We start from the raw sequence: 23698 nt of genomic DNA, 5'->3' as shown, positions 1-23698 counted from the left end.
TTTATGTCATTATTATGATTCACTTAATATAAATTTATGTTGCTATGAAAATAGCTCCTAGATTTATTGAATTTCGAGTCCCGCCTGCGATTGCCTTGGCAGGGCCAGACCAAATGATTTCGTGGGCCTTATATGGCCTGCAGGTCAGACATTCCCCATCCCTGTTCTAAAGCCTTGCTGGAACCCAGAGTGCCAGGCAGCCAAAAGAGATCAGCACAGAATATTGGGTATATTTCATAGATACCCAACTATATCAAACTTAATAGCTTTTAAGCGTGCTTGGGCCAAAGCACATTATGCGAGATGTCAGAATCCAAAACAATCTTGGATCCAATTTATCTTATCAGTTAATCCAGAAAATGAAAGGTTCATACAGAACACACTGTATGTCTACTTTAGATGTGTTATTGCTGATCCCAAAGCTATTACTGACACTTTGGGAGAAAATTTTGCCAGAATCTCAGCAACAGTTTCGTATCCTCCTGAATTTTAATATTGAAAGAGTAACAAGAGAACCAGCTGCTAAATTTTTCATACAATTAGCTATTTATTAAGGAGGGAACTAAAATGAGCTATTTTACTGTCTCACCATAGTATAGTATAGTGGATCCTGATGGCCTGATAAGTCAGTAGTTGAAATGATATGAAATGATAAACATCTTCCATCATCTTTTGTAGATCTCTTAATATACAACAGGTTACTTACAGAGGAAAAGTTTCCAGATTCTTGACATAAGTCAGTTGTCATTGCTATCCCAAAACCAGGAAAGGATACAACACAAGCAAATAATTATCGACCTATTGGTCTGACCAGCTGCCTTTATAAGATATTATTGAAAATATTTAATGCCAGACTTCTCTGGTATTCCTGAAGCAAGAATATCTGGTTTCAGTGTTCTTTGACATGGAAAATGCGTATGACACAGCCTGGAGATATAGCATATTAAAAGACCTCCGTAACCTAGGTCTCAGAGGACACCTTGCTGTGCAGGCGAGCTTTCCAAATCAGAGTGGGAAGTACGTTATCTTGTCCATATCATCAAGAACAGAGTGTTCCCAAAGGCTCTACTTCAGCTTCCTCCCACTGTTAGGCAATGCTCTATATGTTGTTCCATGAGGTTGGTTGAGGCTGAAACAATGGCCTTTTAGATTTTAGATATATCAACCAGGTGCATGTAACATGATGATTCACAGTGCTACTGCTACATTGGATGAAGAGTTAGAGGTTCATGAAAATTAGGTTGAAGAGCTGTTGCATAACCTGGATAAGAATTTTTTCTATAGGGACGGATGGAATATCAGCTTGTTTGCTAAAGGAATGTTCAGTCGAATCGTCTAGAACTTTCACATGTTTGTATAACTTGAGTCTCAGTTCGACTTATCAGGAATGATACCACAGGAATGGAAGGAATGTATAATCTTGTATGATAGTTCCATTGTACAAGGGTGGTGCAAAAACTGATGTGTCTAACTACTGACTTATCAATATCTCTGGTGTGGTAGTGAAGATTTTAGAGAAGTTGATAAGAATTCGCATACAGAAATGGGTAGACAAACATGCTTTACTTTGCAAGGAGCTGCATGGGCTTACTAAAGGAAGGTCATGTTTTAGCAGTTTGTTCATATTTTATAACAATGTTATGACCGACTTGGATAAAGGGAATGGATACACTATGACAATGTTGGATATTTTAAGGCATTTGATAGGATACCACACGAAAGGTTGTTGCATAAACTGGAGAATATGGGATTGGAATATAAACTCTTGACTTGGATCAGGAGATGGTTGATAGACAGATATCAAAAAGTGGTATACAGTTGGTGTGATTCTGCCAGATTTAAGGTGACCAGTGGTGTACTTCAGGGTTCAGTCCTTGGGCCATTATTGTTCAATCTATACATTAATGGCATCAGGCAGGGTCGTGTGCAATTGTTTGCCAGTGATGCAAAGATAGGCAGAGCAATCAGGAATGCTACTGATATTCAGCACTTACAAAATGATTTGAATAGGCTGGATATTTGGACAAACAACAATGGATATCAGTTTAATGTTAGTAAGTGTAAAGTTATGCACTTTAGTGTGATGAGATTTCCAGCGGCATATTATATTAGTGGGGTTATGTTACAAGAAACTGAGGAGGCAAGGGATCTTGGCATATTGGTGGATAGGAATTTGAAGTTCAAAGGTCACATAGCAAAAGTTGACATTCAAGGATAAGGAAGTATTTTGCCTCTTTATAAGGCTTTGATAAGACCACACCTGGATTATTATGTGCAGATTTGGGTTCCAAGGGGATAAAGAAGCTGTGGAACGGGTGCAAAGAAGAGTTGCAAAGTTTATGGGATTTAGATTATGAGGACAGATTGCAAGTATGTGGATTACAGACTCTGGTAACAGGAGAAAGAAGGATGATATGATAGAGGTCTATAAATTTTTGAATGAGTGTTATAGGATATCGTCTGATGAAATTTTTCTTTATATAACACAGGGCATCCATGGAAGTTAAGTTTGTTCACAGTCAAGAAAGGGGTAAGAACTAGGTTTTTCTCTCACAGAGCAGTGAGTGAGTGGAATAAATTGTCCTTAGAGGTAGTGAGTGTCTAGTGTGAATGAATTTAAGGGAAGGTATGACAACTGGTTTGAGTGATTTATAGTCTTCCTCGATGAGTCCTTAACTCCCTGGAGGTTTCAGATAATAATAATAATAATAATATGTTGATGCTGCACAATTTAGTCACTCTCATAACATGAGAGTAATTGAAAGACAACTTCAGCAAGCAATTGATTGTGTTTCTCTGCATGTTCTTATTAATGTGTTCAGGTTTTCACCAGACAAAAGTTTGTCTGTCGAAACACACTCTTCACCCAAATCCTGAATTAAAAATGGGACAAACAATTATTCCAGTAGCAACAGATGCCAGTGTTTGGACTCATCTTTGACAGAAAATTTACATTCCTTACACACATTGTCAACAAAGAGAAAAGTGAAAGAGAGCATTGAATCTCTTTTGTGCTCTATCCTCTACTGAATGCGGTGTGAATTGATCTTCATTGCTTCATCTTTATCATGCGCTTATATGTTCAAAGTTGGATTATTGGTCTCAAGTCATGGTTCTGCAAGACAGAATAACCTGCGATGATTGGATCCCATCCATCAGCAGGGTATATGGATTGCTACTAGTGCCTTTTCACAAACATCTCCCAATCAAAATCTTTATGTTGAAGCAAATGAACCAGCTCTATCACTTACATGGAAACAGCCATCCCTGAAAATAAAGTCTCTTCTGGAACATCCTATGTGGACTAGTCTCTTTTAGAGAAAAGAGACTAGTCCATCGGGAAGCTCAATATCGCACACATCAGACTGCCATATGTCCTTATGGTATGCATCTTAAAGAGACCATGCAAGCTATTAACATGAATTTGGTTGTTGAAAGTTTTTCCACTTGGTTATATTATAAATTAAAGATACCAAGAAATTATATACTTGGTTTAATCCTTTATCCAAGTGTAATCAAACAAAGTTTGTGCCTGAAATATTTTCAGGACTGCGGCAACTTGTGGTAAAGGCAGTATGACTTCTGTAATCCAGAGTATTATAATAATAAGGTGTGATACCTTGACTTCTGCATTACTTCAACCTTGGTATCACCTCTGGGTCTGGCTCCCACTGATGAGACCTCAATAAAGGTTGAAACTGGTCTGGGTAGTGACCCTTCCCATAATGCATAGCATTATACATGTCTGCAAGATGTGCTTTTCATTATGGGATACTTAGGCGAGTGATGTGAAGTCATAACACTTTACCATGAATTGCTCCAGTCTTGAAAATACTTCAGGCGCACACTTTGTTTGCTTACACTTGGATAAAGGATTAAACTAAGTATATAATTTCTTGGTATCTCTAATTTATGTTAACATGAATGTTGACAACATTGCCTGCACCAAACATAACAGCATCCCTTCATGACAAGTTTTCACTTCATCCTGCAACCTCTCACTTTGCCAACTACAGAAGTCTCATATTCCATCATCTGTCTGCTTGCAATTGTTTAATGCACATAGAGCAGCCCACTCTGATTTCTTCCATTTATACTGATGTTCAAGATCAGAGATCTCTGTTGACTGTGCTGCTGTGTTTCCTGACATTACTATCTTCAACTAGATCCCATCTGATTTCAGTACTTGTACAGCAGCAGAGTTTCATGTCATTCAGCTTGCACGTGTACATAAAACAGCTGCCAGAAGTGTGTAGTTTATACATTTCATTGACTTCTTTACATGCTGTCTCTTTTCCTGTGTATAATCCAAATCCATAATGAAAACCCTTAATTTTGATGTTCGGTTGTGCTGAATTCCAGCCACATTGGAATTAAGGGAAATGAGACTGCAGATGCAGCTGTTAGATCAGCTCATACTTTTTCGACAGTACCATGTGCAGACTACAGACAGTTTATAAGATCAAAGCTAATTGCCCAGTGGCAGGAAGCATTGGCAGTCTAGTCAACATAGAAACAGAAGCAAGGAAGTTGTTCTTGCTAGGCTTTGCATAGGTCACAGTGTGAAGTGTTGCACCTGTCACAAGTCATCTTACACATTCTTATTTACTGAGGGCTGATGACGTGTTGCATTTCACACCTACATGTGAAATGCAACACGTCTTACCATTTGTCATATTCTGGTGGGGTGCCAGCACGTCACATGAAAGAGGAATGAAATTTTTACCTATCTAGCCGAGCCATATACACTCAGGAAAATGTTATCAAACTTAGACAAATTGCTAAACCTCCACGTCTACCACTTAAACCAGGTGTCTATAAGATCAGTTGCAGTTGTGGTTTATGCTACAACAGACTGACAGGCAGGTCTGGGGAGGTACACAGATCAAAGCACCTCAAGGACATTGAAAATGAAAATAATCTATGTGGAACATTTTTGTTCCATGTGGAACAAAAATGTTCCACATAGGTTACTATTTTTTTCTCAAGAATATTCAAAGAATATTCTTGAGAAAAATGAATATCCTTTTTCCAACAAAAAACAAGGGATGATTTTATATCAAGTTTGGTCTTGACTAATTAATCATGGCACTAATGCCTCATGGATTGCTGTATACTGCCAGTATTAGACAGCAATCCATGAACGAGCTGCCAGCATAATAGCAAATGCACGTTTTCCATTGTTATTCGTATTAAAATATTTTCACTAGAGTTGTTAACTGTTATTACTTGTTTTCTAATTTTTTAGTTTATTCGTGTAATTATCTTGATGGAGTGAAACAAAAGAATTTCATGAAACTAGTCAAGAAAATAATAACAATAATTTCTTATTCTATGTGATACTTTATTTTTATGGAAAAATACCAGAAAACATATTCCTAGCACATTGACTTATTTTCAAGGAATTTTTGAGTTCATTATGAAGTTTGGATTTTTCTCTCCTTCTATATATTTATAAAAATGTAAATATATTTTTATATTTCAGTCTATAGTTTATCTCTGAAAGCTGCTTGACTTTGATTCTTTCAAAGAACTATCCCGATTCTTTGATCTTTTAAAGAGATCAAATAATTCAAAAAGAATGTTCATAAAGAAATTATTACTTCCTACTTAAAATCCCCTATATACTTTTGTGTGGAAAAGTGTGAACATATCACCATCAACAGTAAAATAGTAATGACACGTTTCTTATTTCTTGTGTCTTTTCTTCATCTACTATGTACGCATCTTTATGTTAGAACATGATGTTAGTAAGGACTAGTCCAAGTTCTAAATAGAAATCCTGCAGATGCTTCCATGCATCTGCAGGTTAGCCTTGCTCTTTTCTCCAAATTTTTCCAACACATTTCTATATGTCTGGTATTCATTTTTTACTATGCCGTTTAGAGCTCCAAGGACCATTCTTTCCTTTTATATCAGCTGTATAATGAATCAAAATTTCTACCAACTTATTCTTAGTAGAACTTTTTTGTTGGACTATAGACACAGAGAAGTCTCATTTTTCAATTCTCCATTTTGATGTATACTTGAATCATTCTACTAAATGTTGCTGCCTCTTGAACACTGTCTTGTGTATAACTAGTTTAATGTTTTGACTAATATCTCTGTTATCCCATAAGAATTTATTCAGTTTACTTTCTACCATACCAACTATGTATATTCTCTTGTTTGTCATCATCATCATCAATTTTCTGATAGATATCCCCAAGGGGTGTTCAGGTTACTATGGCAGCCAATTTTCCTCCAAATCAATCTATTACTTATGAGATTCCAATATTGTCATATGTAACATTTCATGCTTCTAAGGCACTTCTGACCAAATCAATCCACCTAGACCTTGGTCTTCCTCTGAATCTCTTTCCTGCCATCTTGTCATCAAACACCTGTTTTGTTAAACTTTCTTCACCCATTCTGTTTAAGTGGCCATACCACCTTAAATTAGCTCAGTTGAAATATTCTTGAATGCTAATAATGTCAGGTTCCTTTGAAATATCTTCGTTTTTAATATGATTCTGCCATTGATGCCATCAGTTCACTCCCCTAATTTTTCTCAGAACCTTCATATCTGTGGTCTCTAGTCTTTGATCCAGTGCTTTATTTCTAAACCAGCTCTCAAATCCATAAATTAAAACTGGTTTAAACATTGTCTTTTATTCTACCAGTTTGGCGTTTTGGCTAATTTCTCTCTTATTCCATAAAATTTATTCAGCTGGCTACCCACCATACCAGCTTTGCTTATTCTGTTATCTCTTTCAAGATTTAACCTACTATCTTTACCTAAAAACTGTGCTAAATAGCTGGAATATTTTACTTGTTCTATAGGATCTCCATTCAGAATACAACTGAAGTTGTCTATTTCCTGCCTATATTCATAGTTTTGGTCTTTTTATTGTTGATTTTCATGCCAAATTTGTTACATATGTTATTCAATTTAGTTAGTGAATCCTGGAGACTTGAATGCTAATAATGTCACTTGACTTGATGCCACTAGATGTGTTCAGGAGTACAACATCATCTGCACAAATCAAAGAGCTAAGTTTGACATTTCCAGCTCTAATATTAGGCTTGATGCCACTTTCTTTCATAATGTGATCCATATAGATGATGAATAAGACTACAGATAATGTGCGTCCTTGTCTTACCCCTGATTTTACATCAAACCATCTTCCTGTATTTCTTCGATTCTAACTGCTGACTGACAACTTAAATATACACTATGTATTGCTCTGTATAATGTTCCATTCATCCCATATAATTGTAGTGTCTTGAAAAGCTTTTCTCTGGCATCATGTCATATGCCCAGAGAAAATGGGCATCACATCATGTGCCTTTTCCAGATTTACAAAACTTAAGTACAGATCCTTATCATATTCCCATGATTTCTCAACTATTTGTATTAAAGTGAAAATCTGATCTATCCAGCTTGTTCTTCTCCAAGTTTCTCTTCCACAATCTTTCTCAACCTCTTTTCAGTATGCTTGCATAAATCTTACCTGGAATACTCAGCAGAGATATTCCTCTGTAATTCTCACATTCAGCTATATTCCCTTTTTTATAGATGGGTAGGTACTATGAGAGCTCTACTCCAATTATTGGGAATTCGACCTCCTGAAAAGGTCCTCTGAATTATGCAGTGTAGCCACCACAAAACTTTTATACATCCATACGTAAGCATTTCTGGTTGATTATCATATACTGCAGCTGAATTTCCACATTTCAAGTTTTTGATGGCATTTTCTGCTCATCATCATCATCAAATTCCTGACATGTATCCTCAAGGGGTGTACAGGATATGATATTACTACATGAACAATTTACACCATTACTAACTTCCTGTCTACAATTTTCCTCCAAATCAGTTTATTACCTGTCAAGACTCCAATATTATCATTATCATTATCGACCCAGAGGAAGACCTTTATCTTGGTATTCCTCTGGGTCGTTTTCCTGCCAACCTGGCAGAGAACACTTGTTTTGCTAATCTTTCCTTGCCCATTCTGTTTAAGTGACCGGTATACCACCTGAGGTTAGCTCTGCTAACGCATTCCTGGATGCCGACAATGTCAAGTTCTTTCCTAATATCCTCATTTTTTAATATGATATTGCCGTTGATGCCATCTGTTCATGCTTCTAATCTTTCTCAGGACTCTCATATCTGCGGTCTCTAGTCTTTGGTCAAATGTTTTACTTCTGACCCAGCTCTCAGACCCATAAGTTAAAACTAGTTTGAACACTGTCTTGTATACAGCTAATTTAGTGTTCCGACTAATTTCTCTCTTATTCCATATGAATTTATTCCGTTGACTTCCTACCATTCCAACTTTGTTGATTCTGTTGTCTATTTATATATTTAATTTACTACCTTCACTAAAAATCGTGCCTAAGTAGATGAAATGCTTTTCTTGTTCCACAGGTTCCCCGTTCAAAACACAGTTGACATTTTCAACAATTCTACCTATTTTCATTGTCTTTTTCTTTTTTTGTCTTTAGAAGTATAACATTGTCCGCATAAAGCAAACAGCTGACATTAACATCTCCAATTCTGATATCATGTTTAATACCACTTTCTTTCATAATGTGATCCATATAGATAATGAATAACAGAGGGAATAATGTACATCCTTGTCTCACACCAGATTTAACATTAAACCATCTCCCTGTACTTCCTTCAATTCTAACTGCTGACTTACAACTCAAATAAAGACGAAGTATTGCTTGATATAATGCCCCATTGACACCGTATAACTGTAGCGTATTGAATAGCTTCTCTCTTGGCACCTTGTCATATGCCTTTTCCAGATCGACAAAACTTAAATACAGATCTTTGTTATATTCCCATGGTTTCTCAACTATTTGTCGTAAAGTGAAGATCTAATCCTGACAGCCTCTATTTGGCCTGATTCCAGCTTGTTCTTCACCAAGCTTTTCTTCCACAATTCTTCTCAACCGTTTCTCAAGTATACCTGCATAGATCTTGCCAGGAACAATCAGTAGGGAAATACCTCTGTAATTCTCACATTCAGTTTTATTTCACTTTTTATATATGGGCACTATTAGAGCTGTACTCCAATCATCGGGAATTCGTCCCTCTGTCCAGGCTTTCTGAACTATGAGTGCAGCCACTGTAAGACTTTTATACCACCATACTTCAGCATTTCTGGTCGAATATCATCTACTCCTGCTACCTTTCCACATTTCAAGCCTTTGATGGCTTTTTCTACTTCAAGTATGGATATGTATTCCTGACAGCATGCTTGGTCAGTGTTTTTTACCACCATGCTGTGATCACTGCTTGTTTCATTTAGCAGTTTTTCAAATTCATAATTTCATAATGAATTTTAAATATTGAATTTAAAATTTCATAATTACTCCATACTTCAATGACATCTTTTTCTCCCATTTTCATGTCACCTTTATCATCTCTAACTCCTTTTACAGCACTCTTTCCTCCATTTCTAAGCTTCTTCAACAACCTCCAGAATATCTTACTGCCTTCTTGATATTTGTTTTCTATGTTCTTGCCAAAGTTCTCCCATGACTTTTGTTTAGCTAGTTTTACACAGTGTTTCACTTTCTTACATTTGTCTCTGTATTCTCTAAGAGCAAAAGCTGACTTATTTGCCAGGAACTTTTGATATGATTTCTTCTTTTCTTTCACTGCCTCTTTAACTTCCTGTGTCCACCATGGAGTCCTGATTTTTCTATCCTTGCAGCAACCTCACCACATGCCTCTTTGGCTGAATCAATCAGGGTTTTCTTCAAGGCTTGCCACTGAATCTCCAAGGTTTGGTTCCTGTTCTCAAACTCTTTCATTTTTTCTTAAATAATCTTTGTGTATTTTAGTCTACAGTTCACATCTGAGAGCTGCTCAACTTTTATTCGCTTTAAAACTTTCTTACATGTTATTCTTTTCAATATGAAATTCAAGACTAAATTGTGATTGCTTCCAATTTCAAATCCTCTGTACACTAGTGTCCTGCACCAGGGAGAAAACATCACTATCAACAATGACATAGTCAATGCGACTTTTCTTATTCCTAGCCTCTTTTCTCCATGTGAATTTGTGCACATTTTTATGTTGGAACATGGTTAGTAATAACCAGTCCATGTCCTGAGCAGAAATCCAATAGGTATTTGCATTATTATTAGCTTTGCTCTTTTCTCCAAATTTTCCCAAAATATTTTTGTATGTCTGACAATCATTTCCTACTCTGCTATTCAGCTCCCCAACAAGGACCAACTTTTCTGTTTTCATTGTGTCAGTTGCTTTTTCTAAAGCATCAAAAAATTCCTCCACTTCTACCTTAGTAGAACCTTCTGTGGGACCATAGGCACAAATAAGTTTCATTGTCCAGTTCCCCATTCTTTATCATATTTGCCCACATCACTCTACTTGAAATTGCCTGCCATTCAAGAAGATTAGACTCATATTTTGTGTTGAATACTATGGCTACTCCTTCTTTTCCTTGACTGTCATTGCCTGAATATAACATTTTGTATTTATTGCTCAGAAAGATCTTACCAGTTTTTGTCTTTTTTGTTTCAGTCACCCCTATTATGTCGATCTGGTACTTATCTAATTCCTCAGCTAGCTCCATTTCTTTGCCATTCAGGCTTCTTATGTTGATAGTACCGACCTTTACCTCTAGTGATGTTGAGTTGGGGTGTGTTTTCAGATTTGTTCCAGTAACTGACTTTTTGCTGTTCGCCCTGGTTCCCTGGGCAGCATGAATATATACTCTTCTTTGCATCTCTCTTGAAAATTTTCTAGTACAATTCTGTCGCTGCTGGGCTCTTTTAACTGTCTTTCAAAGTGTTTACTCCAGACATCTAGGATATCCGTATCTTCCATTTTCATGTCACCTTTATCATCTTTGATTCCTTTTAAGCTTCTTTAATAGTCTCCAGAACATTTTGCCACCTTCCTGATATTTGTTTTCTATATTCTTACCAAAGTATTCCTGTGACTTTTGTTTAGAAAATGTAAGAGAGCTAAGCTGTGTGTAAAAGAAGCTTAGCTCTCTTATATTTTCTCTGTATTCTTTTAAGGCATGTGCTGACTTACTTGCTAGGAACTTTTGGTATGCTTTCTTCTTTTCCAGGACTGCTTCTTTATCTTCTTGTGTCCACCATAGTGTTCTTATTTTTCTATCCTTGCTGACAACTTCACCACATACCTCCCTAGCTGAGTCAATCAATGTCTTCTTCAGAGTTTGCCACTGAGACTCCAAGGTTTGGTTCTTGTTTTCAAAGTGCTCAAATTTTTTAATAATATTTGCATAGTTTAGTCTACAATTTACTTGTAAAAGCTGATCAACTTTTAATTCTTTTTAATACTTTTTTACATACTTTTCTTTTTCAATGTGATATCCATTTTTGTCCTGCTTAGTACTAAGTAATGGTCACTTCCAATTTCAAATCACCTGTACACCCTTGTATCTTGAACGAGCATGGAGATATCAGCGACAACGATGACATAGTCACTGAGGCTTTTCTTATCTTGTGTCTTGTACAACTCCATGTGAATTGTGCACAACTTTATGTTGAAACATGGTGTTAGTAATGACTAGTCTGTGTCCTGAGCAGAAGTCCAGTAAATACTTACCATTATTACTAGCTTTGCCTTTTTCTCCAAATTTTCCCAAAATATTCCTATATGCCTGGTGAGATTAATTTTCTACTCTGCTGTTCAGGTCTGCAACAAGGACCACTTTTTCTATTTTCTTTATGTCAGCTGCCTATTCTGATGACTCAAAAGACTCCTTCACTTCTTCTTTAGAAGAACTTTCTGTGGGACCATAGGCACAAATAAGTTTCATTGTCCATGTATCCATTTTAAAATTTGTCTACATAACTCTACTTGAAACTGCCTTCCAATCAAGAAGTTTTATCTTCATGTTTGGTGTTGAATGCTATTGCTACTCCTTCCTGAAAATAACATTCTATAATTATTATTTAGTAAGATCTCACCTGTTTTTGTCTTCTTTGTCACAGTAATGCCAATTATGTTCACATGGTACTTTTCCATTTTTTCTGCTAGTTTGATTTCCTTTCCATTAATACTTCTTATATTGATGGTTCCTATCTTCAGTTCTTGTGATGTTGGGTTCATTCTTCTTCTAGATGCTGAGTTGGAACTTGTTTCAGCAGCTGACTTTTCGGTGTTGATCCTGGTTCCCTGACACAAAAAACTGTAGGCTTGTTTAATCAGACAATGCCCCAGCCAGCATGAAATCTCATCATGTTGTACTATCATGTATATTTGTGGGTTAAGTCAATAGAGAGTACAATTTGGTCGGCTAAGTCCCAAATTGCCAGCTCATCCTCATTTGTCCTACCAATAGCACACACCACGTGAAGGTGAGGATTGGATATTAGGTTAGGTCAGAAGTCCCAGTCAGTTCTCCACATTCCTGAAAGGCAATATGGGGCTCTCCTCCCAGTTATATGGCTTTGAACCTTAAGTGACTTTATCAAGAATTTGCCATAGTTCTTCCTTGTCTTTACAGACGAGTACAGTATCATCAACATACGTCAGATTATTGATCAATCTACCACCTATCCTAATTCCTATCTTGAGATTATCCAATGCTTCACACATGATCTCTTCTGCATATATGCTAAACAAATGTGGAGAAAGTAAACATCCTTTCCTAACTCCTTTTCCAACCTGAAGTCAATCAGTTAATCCAACACCTGTTCTTACCGTGGCTTCTTGCTCCCAGTACAAGTTTGCTATCAACTTGATAGTGTGTTGAGGAAAACCCATTCTTTTCATTACTTCCCACAGTTTCACATGCTGAACACAGTCAAAAGTTTTAGAGTAGTCTAAGAAACACATTACCAGAGGGCATCTAAATTCTTTATATTTTTCTATGATTTGTCTAAGGCAAAGGATTTGATCTGTGCCCTTACCTTTCTTTTTTTTTTAACCTGCTTGTTCCTCAGGCATCTTTGCCTCAACTTTGGCCTCACTCCTATTTAGCATGATCTTCAGTAAAATTTTGCTTGCATGAGATATTAAACTAATTGTTCTATAGTTCTTGCAATCCTTCATATCTCCCTTCTTATGTAGTGGTATGAAAACCAACTTCTTCCAGTCTCTCAGCCATGATCTTGTTTCCCTTGTCTAACTACAATGTAGTTAGACCCTATATAGCATTGCTAGTTATGCAGGATAAAAATTAGCCATAGCATTAAAAAAGCTTATAATTTGATCAGATCTGGGATTAAGCATGTGACTATGATATATTACTTAACTGTGATATGGTATACACACAGGCTAACATCTGACCAGTGAGATATCTGCCTTGACTGGAGAGCCAGCACAACATTTTTCAAGCCCTGCTATAATCTATCTTTGTAAAAGGTCAAAAATTAGGGAAGGATTAAGTATTTTGTTAATTCTGTTGAAACTGTGATAATAAGATATGGCATATGTTGTTCAGTTGTGTAAGATGCCTCATTGGAACAAAGATTGATGGCTTTGATTAAGAGTATTAAAATTACCATACTGCTAGGATGTTTGTAGAAAGTTTGTGAATATATCTACCATTGTGAGTGTTTTTCTCTATACTATAAAAGAAAGGTTACTAGTTGGAAGATGTGTTATTAAAATATTCAGAAAGGCTAGACTATTAATTTAATTTTTCCATGGGGTCTTGTATATTGATTATTAAGGTGAATGTGGATGGTTTGTAATAAGTCTAGGCTATGAGGAAAAATTGAGAACAAACGGAGCCCTATTTAAAACAAGCCCTCACTTGTTTCAGTACTGTCTTCACATATTTTGTTCTTCCTAGTGAAGTAATAATCTTCAAACTGTAGGTGTATGGTGTCAAGGGAAAATGTTTTTTAAACATCTTAAGTCTGTCTTCAAGTTAGCATTTTGCAGGCAGACTGGAAGATCAGTCATCATCTGCTTGAAAGAGCATAAAAAACATCGTAATCATGACTGTAGACATTCATGTCTAGCAGACTTGGCTTGAACACCACTTGGAATCAAATGAGAAAAAAAAAACAGTATATTTCATTTCATCAGCTCAAATGTGATGCTTTTTTTTTTAATATATAGTCAGAAACTACCCTAAAAAAAAAAAAGTCTAATTTCAGTAAGTCAATGTGTTAAACTTACCAAAATACGGGAAACAGTAATTTATATACATCCCAAGTTAAACTTAAAATTCCTACTAGCATCCACAGAAGGTATCTTTACTGGCTAGGATTCTAGACTTTAATCTATAAGTTTTACTTTATGCTGCTTTGTATATTTGTTACAGTTTATATTCAAGTTTGCTATGAGAGAGGACTTGAAAGAATTACTAGAAGTAGCAAAAGAAAAGAGTGAGAGAATTAAGATAGTGAGTCTGTTGCCACTGTATGACAGAATAGAGTTGAGGGGATCATAATTGCGAATGACTCTATGCGTAGGTTATGGAGGAGGAGTGGTGTGGAGTTTGTGGATGTGTAGCGTTAGTTTGATGGCTGAAAGGACTTATACAAGAAGGATGGTTTGCATCTGAATGGATTTGGTGTTCAGAGGTTGGAAAAATTGTTGCTGAATGAAGTGAAAGTGAATGTGCAGAATCAGGGAAACTAGAGCTTTTAGAGGAGGTGGGTGGGAAGGAGATGTCGAGTGGATATGCAGACATCAATGAGGCAGTTGAGTGTAAGAATGTATAATATGTCTGAGTTAGTATGAAGGATAACAAACCAGAATGGGATAGTTAGTATAAGGTGTCAAGATAGGGGTGGGACTAGGGGACTTTTGCACTTTATGTACACTAATGGAACAAGAAGGAGGAATTTTTGGCCTTGGTTGGCTCTTTCTGCAGGACATCCAATGGATTCCAGCACAGGTTATTGGCATTAGTGAGACATGGCTAAAAGAAGATGATATAGTTAGTGGGATAGAATGTGAAGGGTATAGTGTGTTCAGGAAAGACAGAGAGAAAAGAATGGGAGGAGGATATTGATGATAGCCGATGAACTGCAGCCAAAGAGAATAGAAGTTCAACTGCAGGATAGTGAAAATAGCATATTTGAAGCTGTCTGAGGCCAGCAGAACAAAATATACAGTTGGGTGCTACCATAGACCTAGCGATGGAATAGATGATGGAGATAGTATGCATAGGCAAATAGACTCAATGAGTGGAGGACAGGTAATTATTATGGGGGATTTCAACAATGGTAACATTGATCGGAAGGAGGAGCGGACACATGGGAGGAAGGAAATGGATTTTATGCAGTTACTAAGGGATAACTACCTGAGACAGCATGTAATGGAATATTATTATTATTATTAAGAGAGACCTCCAGGGAGTCAGAGACTCATCGAGGGAGGTCAATACTACACACATACCAGCTATCATACTTATTCTTGAATTCCAGATATTATTATTATTATTATTATGTGACACCTCCAGTGAGTCCAATGACTCATCGAGGGAGATTGTGCCAACAGCATCGAACGATTGACCCCCTTCCAACTACTAACCGTGTTCAAACTTCCTTAACTTTTTTCATGAGCCATTAATAGCAGAGGCTCTACCAGTTGACCTACCTTTGCTGGCAAAAAATACTGTCAGGAATGGAATTGATTCATACTACTTGCACTCACAACATCCAATGGCAATCCATTCCAATCACGCACTACCCTATGAGAGAAAAACCTAGTCCTCACCCCCCTTCTTAGTGGCCTTCATTCTTAGCTTCCAAGGAAGCCCTCTCGTCCTTTCTCCACCCTCCATAAATTGAAAAATTTCATCAATTGAATCCAGTATGACCTTTTCAGAAGTTTGTAAGTCTCTCCTCTTTCTCCTATCTGCTAGTGTCTGCTGTCTACAAATTCTTAATCTGTCTTCATACTCAGTATTCCACAATCTTCATATCATTTTTGACACTCTCCTTTGTATTCTTTCCAATATATCAGAATCACAACAGAAACCAAGAAATCAGACCTGTGCATAATAGTCCAAGTGAGGGGGTCTTATCAGGGCTTGTAAAAAGGGAAAATAACATCCTTATGTTTACATGTGAACGTTCGTTTCAGCATTGCAATTATCTTTTGAGTTATATTTGCAATTTTTGCCACAAGACTCCTGAACTTCAACTTCCTATCTCTTAACACCCCAAGATCCCTAGCCTCATCAGTTTCTTCTAGCTTAATCCGACCAATATAACACGACATTGGATATCTAATCATGCTGAAGTGAATGACTTTACATTTACTGACATTGAACTGACACCCATTTTCCCATTCCCACAATTGCAGCCTATTCAAATCATTCTGCAAGTATTGCATATCAGCAGCATTCCTGATTACCCTACCTATTTTTGCATCATCAGCAAATAGCTGTATGTCGCTTGTCAAATTCTTCCCAATATCATTAATGTATAGATTGAGTAATAGTGGACCAAGCACTGATCCTTGTGGTACACCACTAGTTACCTTAAATCTTGCAGACTCACATCCCCTGTATGCCACTTTTTGATATCTGTCAGTCAGTCATCCTCTTATCCATGCTAATATTCTATAACCTAGACCCTTTTTTTTTCTCCAATTTATGCAGCAGTCTACCATACTGTATTCTGTCAAAAGCCTTTGCAAAATCCAAACGTATCATGGTGTATCCATTCCCATTGTCTATTTCAATGGTAACATTGTTATAGAATGTGAGCAAGTTGTTAAAACATGACCTTCCCTTAGTAAACCCTTGTTGTTCATTGCAAAGTGGAGATTCACTGTCAACCCATTTTGAATGCAAGCACCAACCAATTTTTCCAAAATCTGCACCACCACTCCTGAGATACTAATTGGTCGATAGTTGGATACATTGGTCTTTGCACCACCCTTGTGCAATGGAATTGTCATACATTCAGTGGCATATTTAGGTATTTCCCACCCCTAGGCCTGCAGAAAGTGCTGCCCCCCCCCATATTTAATGAACATGTTGATTTACATGCTAACCTATTTATATCGTAAATTCGTAATATAAATATAATTACAAAAATGAGAGCCCAGAAATTTCTGGCCCCTCAAAATTTGCTGCTCTAGGTCGTCCAGGCCTATACTGCCTATACCTAAATACGCCACTGCATACATTCCTTCCATTCCTGCAGAATCTTCCCTGTTCTGAGAATCATATTAAACAGCCTGGTCAAAGGAATGGCCAGTTCAGCTGAACACTCTTTTAGCACACGTTCTGATATCCCATCAGTCCCTGTTGCTGAATTCTTATTCAATTTGTGCAATTGCTCCAATACCTCATCCTTATACACCTGCGTTTCTTCATCTAGTGAAGAGGTAACAGTGAGCTCAATGTTGCATACACCAGGCTGATGATAGCTTTTAACAAAATAGGCACTCATTAACTGAACAACCTCTTCTAGTAGCTCACTCAGGGAGGAGGCCAAGGGGCCCTGCCCCCCAAAAGAAAAAGGAAATAAACACTAGAAAATTTTCCAAATATCTTTTCCTAATTAAAATTCATTTTTTTATTTATGCTGAGTCTTCTGTTTCTATACTACTTATCATGTATTGGTGATCACTGCAGTTGCTCTGTCATAGGGTGTATGCAATGCATAGTGTGTATTCAGTGTGTATTCATAAATCTTCTACTCAACTCGGTCCTCCCCCTCCCCCCACAAGATTAAATCTTGAGTGCTCGGGCTCTCCCCAAGATTAAATCCAGAGTGCGCCACTGACCTCTTCTGCATCTGTAACTCTCATGCCATCAGGATTTAGGAGTTATTCTTTCTTTTACTTGCAGTATAATCGTGCAGAGCCAGTTTCTTTTCATATTCGGACTTTGCTATCCATACAACAGTTGTCACTATTCTAGCTGCTAGGGGTTCGAGAGTGCTCGATCTAGTAATTGCACCTGAAAATTTGACTATAACGAATATGACCATGTTGCCACTAATTGGTGATAGTGATCATAAGGTCTTGACTTGGGAGGTGGCTAAATGTGTAGAATTTTCAATTAAGACAGGGTATATGTGGAATTACCAAGCTGGTAAGTATGACAAGCTTAGGAGATTACTTGGATCAGTGCCATGGCATGTAACACATGCAAGGTCTGGATGTTGATTACATAGGAAGTGGTAAAGTAGTGTTTGAGGGAGGTAATGGCTGACTGCATACCTAGAGTCTGGAGAGTAAATCAAGTGGGAGTTAAATGGATGAATAAAATCATTAAGCTTGAGTTTCAAAAAAAGAAACAATTGTGGAGGGAATTTAAGGAGAAAGGTGACCTGCAGGCACACGAACAGTACAAAGCACAGGCCAGAAGAGTAACTAGTATGGTAAGAAAAGCAAAAGCAAATTATGAAAGGAAATTAGCAACGCAAGCTAAAGAGAATTCAAACAGTTCTTTTGATATGCTGCAAGTAAAAGAAAAAATGTATATGGCCGAATGATTTTAAGGTGGTGATATTGCAGGAATGAGGGAACCAATGGCTTATATAGGAATGGAGGTGAATAGTATATTACAGAAGCTTAATATGAATACATCTGTGGGATTGGTTGGTATACCAGCTCGAGTCTTATGTGAAGCAGCAAAGGAATTGTTAGTACCCTTGACCATATTGTTTAATTTAAATCTCAGCTCTGGGTTAGTCCCGAGGGGGTGAAAAGAGGGGAAAATAGTTCCATTGCATAAAGGAGGCTCCAAGACTGCTGTTGCAAATTACCGACCAATCAACATATTAGGAGTCGTTGTCAAGGTATTGGAGAAATTAGTCAAGAGCAAAATACAGGAATGGATAGATGGAAATGGGATACTGTGTGTGTGGGGGGGGCAGCATAGTTTTGTGAAGGGTAGATCATGCCTCAGTAACTACTTGCGCACGTTTTGTAATACAGTAACGGCTGAATTAGATAAGGGTAATGGGTTTACAGTGATACTGCTGGACTTTGGTAAGGCCTTTGACAGGTTATCACTTGGAATTCTAATCAGTAAACTGCAGTACATGAGGATGGATATAGGGTTGTGAGAATTGATGAAGGGATATCAGAGCGTAGTTTAATCAGGAGTAGAGTCCAAAAGAAAGCCTGTGACTAGTGGTGTACTGCAGGGTTCTGATCTTGGACCACTGGTATTTAATTTGTTCATTAATGATATAGGAAAGGATCTGAGAGGAACTGTTTATTTACTGCCAATGATGGAAAGTTGGGTAGAGCAATAGTGAATACGCATGATGTCAAAATTTTGCAGGATGATTTGGATAGATTGGCAGACTGGGCTAAGGAGAATGTGGTAAAGTGTAAGGTTATGCTGCTGCTGTAAAATTCGATGTAGCTTAAAAATATCAAAGCGCTTTACATCAATTTTTACATAGGTCAAGTCTCATTAGAACTGTAAATAACCTTGTTTGTTTGTTTCTATGTATATTTTGCTAAATATTAATGTAGTTAACCCTATGGGAAGTGACTATTTACTGTTTTAATGTCAAAAACAAAGGCAATGCTTTGCCATTGGAACTTTGTATATAGCTATGTGTAAGAGCAAAAGAAAGTTGTTTACCATTTTTGTGTATGAGAAAGTTGCTTACAAATTCTGCATATAACACCTTTAAAGTTAGTATGTAAGAGTGCCGCTAGGTTTAGAGAAGTTTCCGCGGCCGAAAGGACAAGCAAAGTATCAAAGAGGTCTGCTACTTTTAGAGACAAGTTTCCGCTGCCCGGCAAAATCCGATCAAAAGAGTGCATGGAGGAGAACAAAGAGCGGGTCAAACTTAAAATAAGATGAAAGAGTCATGCTGAATTCTTCAGGGTTTACTACCCTTAGTGCAAAGTCCCGAGATCGCAAAATAAAAGAAGACTGAGCCGAGCATAAGGGGCTTCCAGTCATTGGCAGAGGAGAGGCAGTCGGACCCACAACAGAGGACAGTCGGAACCAGAGCAGTGGCAGCAGAGAGGCAAGGCCCCAGTTATGAGATAGGAGTGTCCAGGTCCAGTTACCGACAGAGGAGAGCCGAGATTCAAGTGCCGAGAGAGAGCAAAGGCAAAGCACTGTTCCTGAGGAAAGCCAGTCGGCAGCAGTCATCGGCAGTTGGCAGTTAGAAGCAGAAGTTCCCGAAATAAGGTCTAGAGGAGAATTTGCCCGTATGCTGAAACCTCTTGCATGTGCTATTCGAGTACCGCAGATTGCAGTCCAAAAACCCGCCAATATCCCGACGTGATACCGCTGAAGCAAGACACTCCTGAAGGAAGCTCAAGATCTGAGATGAAAAGAAATGCCATAAAAATTTTAGTGCAAGACTCTTGACTGAATGTGCAATACAGAGCTTCTGTAAGTTCCATCCTTTTGTACATTTTCTCTTATAATCTAGGAGATACGTTGTAGATGGGACTGTTAAGAATTAGTTTAATAGTAATAAGAAGTGTCCATAAGAGAGTCAATTGGCATGTTAGAAGTTGATATCAAATTTGTAAAAATCACTTAACAGAGAGTTAGCTAACCTCTTTGTGAGTAAACTAGAAGTTTAATAAGTTGAATTTATAAGCAGAGAGTAAATGAGTTTTTGAGTTAAAAAGATTCTAATTTTATGCTAAAGATTTTTAAAGATGGATAGAGAAAGCAATCTCCCTATCTTTTGATTCATGTATATTTCATATTAATGTAAATAAATGTGTTTTAATTATTTTTAAAAGAGTGCTGCCTGATCCTTTATTTTACAATGCACTGTTTCTAAAAATAATCGGACCTGTGAGCGGGAAACAGCTAAGGCATTGAAAGCGCAGTTTAATTACTTAAGAACCACGACTGTTTATATAAACTTTGTTGAAGGAATTTACGTTAGTAAGAGAGAGAAATCTACTGGACATTTTACTGAGTCTTTATGCAAATAAAAAGATATTAGTGGCGCAGTCTAAAAAAATAAATTTCTAGTATCCATAGGCATAAGGCTTGTAGTGCGGAAGGCAGATAAACATATTACGCAATAGAGTAAGTGAGAAAGGTTACGAGAGAAAAAGCGTGCACTGCTAATTAGTAATAAAGAATAAAAGAAGATATTACAATAACGTAGCAGACAGCAAATTGTTACAATGTATTTTGGGGTGAAAAGATTAGCAGCAGTATACCTCATCGGTGGAACTGTACCCAGGAAATTGACGAAGCCAGATATTTGGGAGTGTTGGTGGATAGGGAGTTGAAGTTTAGGGGGCACATTGCAAAAGTGGCTTAATCAGCTCATCAGATCACTTGGTTACTGAAGAATACTTTGATGAGCAGAGACAAGCAGGTTATTGTTCCTCTTTATCGAGCCTTGATAAGACCCCATCTTGACTACTATGCCCAGATCTGGGTGCCAGGGTTTCTTCTTGATGGGAAGGAGATAGAGAGGATCTACCTCCTTCCAAAGGCAAGTGACTAAGATGGTAGCTGGTCTATGGAATGAACCTTACGAGAACAGGTTGAAGATTTGTGGGTTGCAGAAATTGGTTGATAGGCAGAAAAGGGGTGATAGGATTGAGACATTCAAATTACTGAAGGGTTTGTATAAGATTAATTCAGAGGAAATTTTTCAAAACAGGTCTGGTGGTGGGAGAACTAGGGATCATCTATGGAAACTGAGCAAGAGTGTAGTTAGCAAGGATGTTAGAAGTAGATTTTTTTACTTGGAGAGTGGTGAATGAATGGAATAAGCTACTGGACTGTTGTGGGTGCCATGACTATGAATGAGTGTGAATAGTTCTTGACATGATGTTTAGGGCCTCCCTCGATGAGTCTAAGGACTCCAAAGAGTCATAATATAATAATAATAATAATATTGTACTTCCTGAAGATGTCTCTGTGACCGAATCAAAATATTGGAGGCATTGAATTGTTGTTTAATTCGTCACTTGTGTTGTTTTCATACCATTAAATGTTCAACATGAATTCAAACCAACACCTAAGTCATATTAGATGTTCTCTCCAAAGAGCATAGTTTTGAACTGCATTCCCAAGCTACTTGTTAGGTAATAAGTTGGTATTAAACTCTGCTTCTTATGTTTTAGGATACTTCTAGGTTAGAAAAAATAGAAAAACAAAACTGTTTGTAGACATAATAATCACACTTCCAAATTACTTCAGTATTCACTTTGTGAACATACTGACATCACAGGTGAATGAATCTATCTCACATCACTAATTGCCTGAAAATGAGACCAGGTTTAAATTCCATATATGATGATAGGAGACTTTATTAGGATTTTTTCAAACAAGACTAAGCCATTCTTAGATAGTAGGTTTTTTTTTTTAAATGATCAAACTAGTTGGAAACACTAAGGTCTCAATTCCATAGTTGCTAACAGAAAAATAGAAACTAGGGAAGTAACTCATTTTGAGAAGTTGATAGTTTATGAGGGAAGGAGTGGAGAGAGAGAGAATATATCTATGTGATTTCAGTTCTCTGCATCATCTCTTGAAGTATTATACACAGAACTCACCACAGCAAGAACTTGTAGATGTCAGTTTACAGGTACTTATTAACTCAAATATTCTATTTCAAGCAATCCCTTACTCATATCATCACCTTTTGATCCTTCTTGAGCAAAAATGTCTTGGTCTCAGTTGTCAGATTAATTTGTTTTTCATGTTGCTCTCCTAAACAATACAAATTATAAACTTCAATCAGAAAGTTACATCTAGACTGTTTCATGTCTAACTTTCCTAAAAAGTTATTTTTCTTGGGGACTGAAGTCCATTATTCTAACCTATTCCTTCTTTATTATTATTATTATTATTGTTACTAGTTGTAGAGACAGCAAAATATTTGAAATGATCTAACAAAAATTATTCATTTTTGTATATTAACTCCCCCCCCCCCTGCACACAACGAGGCCACAAAGCTCATTGCAAATCATTTTGTATAATGAGCAAAAGAAAAAGAATCTGCTGATATTCTTTTTGAAAAGGAGATTGAAGAACCTGGAGAATATTCCACAGGAAAGTTTGCTTCACAGAATCTGAGACTGAATAATGATTGGGAGAAGCAGGCTCAGTGAATCAGTACTTTGTATCAAGATGTTGAGCGGCTGTCACTTATGTTATTGTAGACTGAGCAGAAATGGGGGATGTAATGAATGGGAATTCTGCTGAACAGTGCCCATGGAAATATTTGTAGAGGAGACATACTGCTTGTGAGAGTGGTTAGAGAAAGAGTCTGTGAGTTGAGAGAGAGAGACAGTCGGTTATTCAGACCACTCTCCCCTGAAAAGAACTGTACCCAGAGAGGTCCCAGCAACTGGAGCAGCACTCCAAAGTTAGCCTGACCTGAGATCTGTACAGAGTCAGTAGTTGGACAGATTAAAAAGTAATGTCCAAAAAATGATGCAAATATTTTTGTATGCCATAGAAGCGATATGCCTGCACCAGGAAAGGTTGGGGGGGGGGATCAGTCTGAGAAGGAGGTTCATTTCTGACTGTAAGCTGAGAATTATCAAAGACATGGAAAGAACTATGTTCCTCTTTGAGAGGAAAAAGACAAAACTCTGCTTTAGAAGTGATAAAAGCAACCATGTTGTTATCATTCCTTTGAAGGGCGACTTGGAAATCAGTGTCCTAGGCACTGATCTCCGTGTCGCCCTTCTTGAAGCCAAATGTTGGGGCACTGCAAAGTTTGCCATTTACTACTGTAGGAGGAAAGAGTGTCATTAGCAAAACTGTAAACAGAGCCCGAGATTGATGACAGGAAGCCACCTATGCAC

At 37.3% G+C, this 23698-nt stretch overlaps 1 protein-coding gene across 1 annotated transcript in view; it reads left to right on the top strand.

The window, feature by feature from the left end:
- Positions 1-23698, top strand: part of LOC150108066 (tRNA (carboxymethyluridine(34)-5-O)-methyltransferase alkbh8-like) — a 249687-nt gene that overhangs the window by 58716 nt on the left and 167273 nt on the right. The gene's annotated exons all lie outside the window — the stretch shown is intronic.

This window comes from Typopeltis vanoorti, chromosome 3 (genome assembly GCF_054136105.1).
Source record: "Typopeltis vanoorti isolate ZY-2024b chromosome 3, IOZ_Tvanoo_1.0, whole genome shotgun sequence".
Classification (NCBI taxonomy): domain Eukaryota; kingdom Metazoa; phylum Arthropoda; class Arachnida; order Uropygi; family Thelyphonidae; genus Typopeltis; species Typopeltis vanoorti.
Note: the sequence above shows the minus strand (reverse complement) of the source record. Positions and strands in the feature narration are given on the sequence as shown.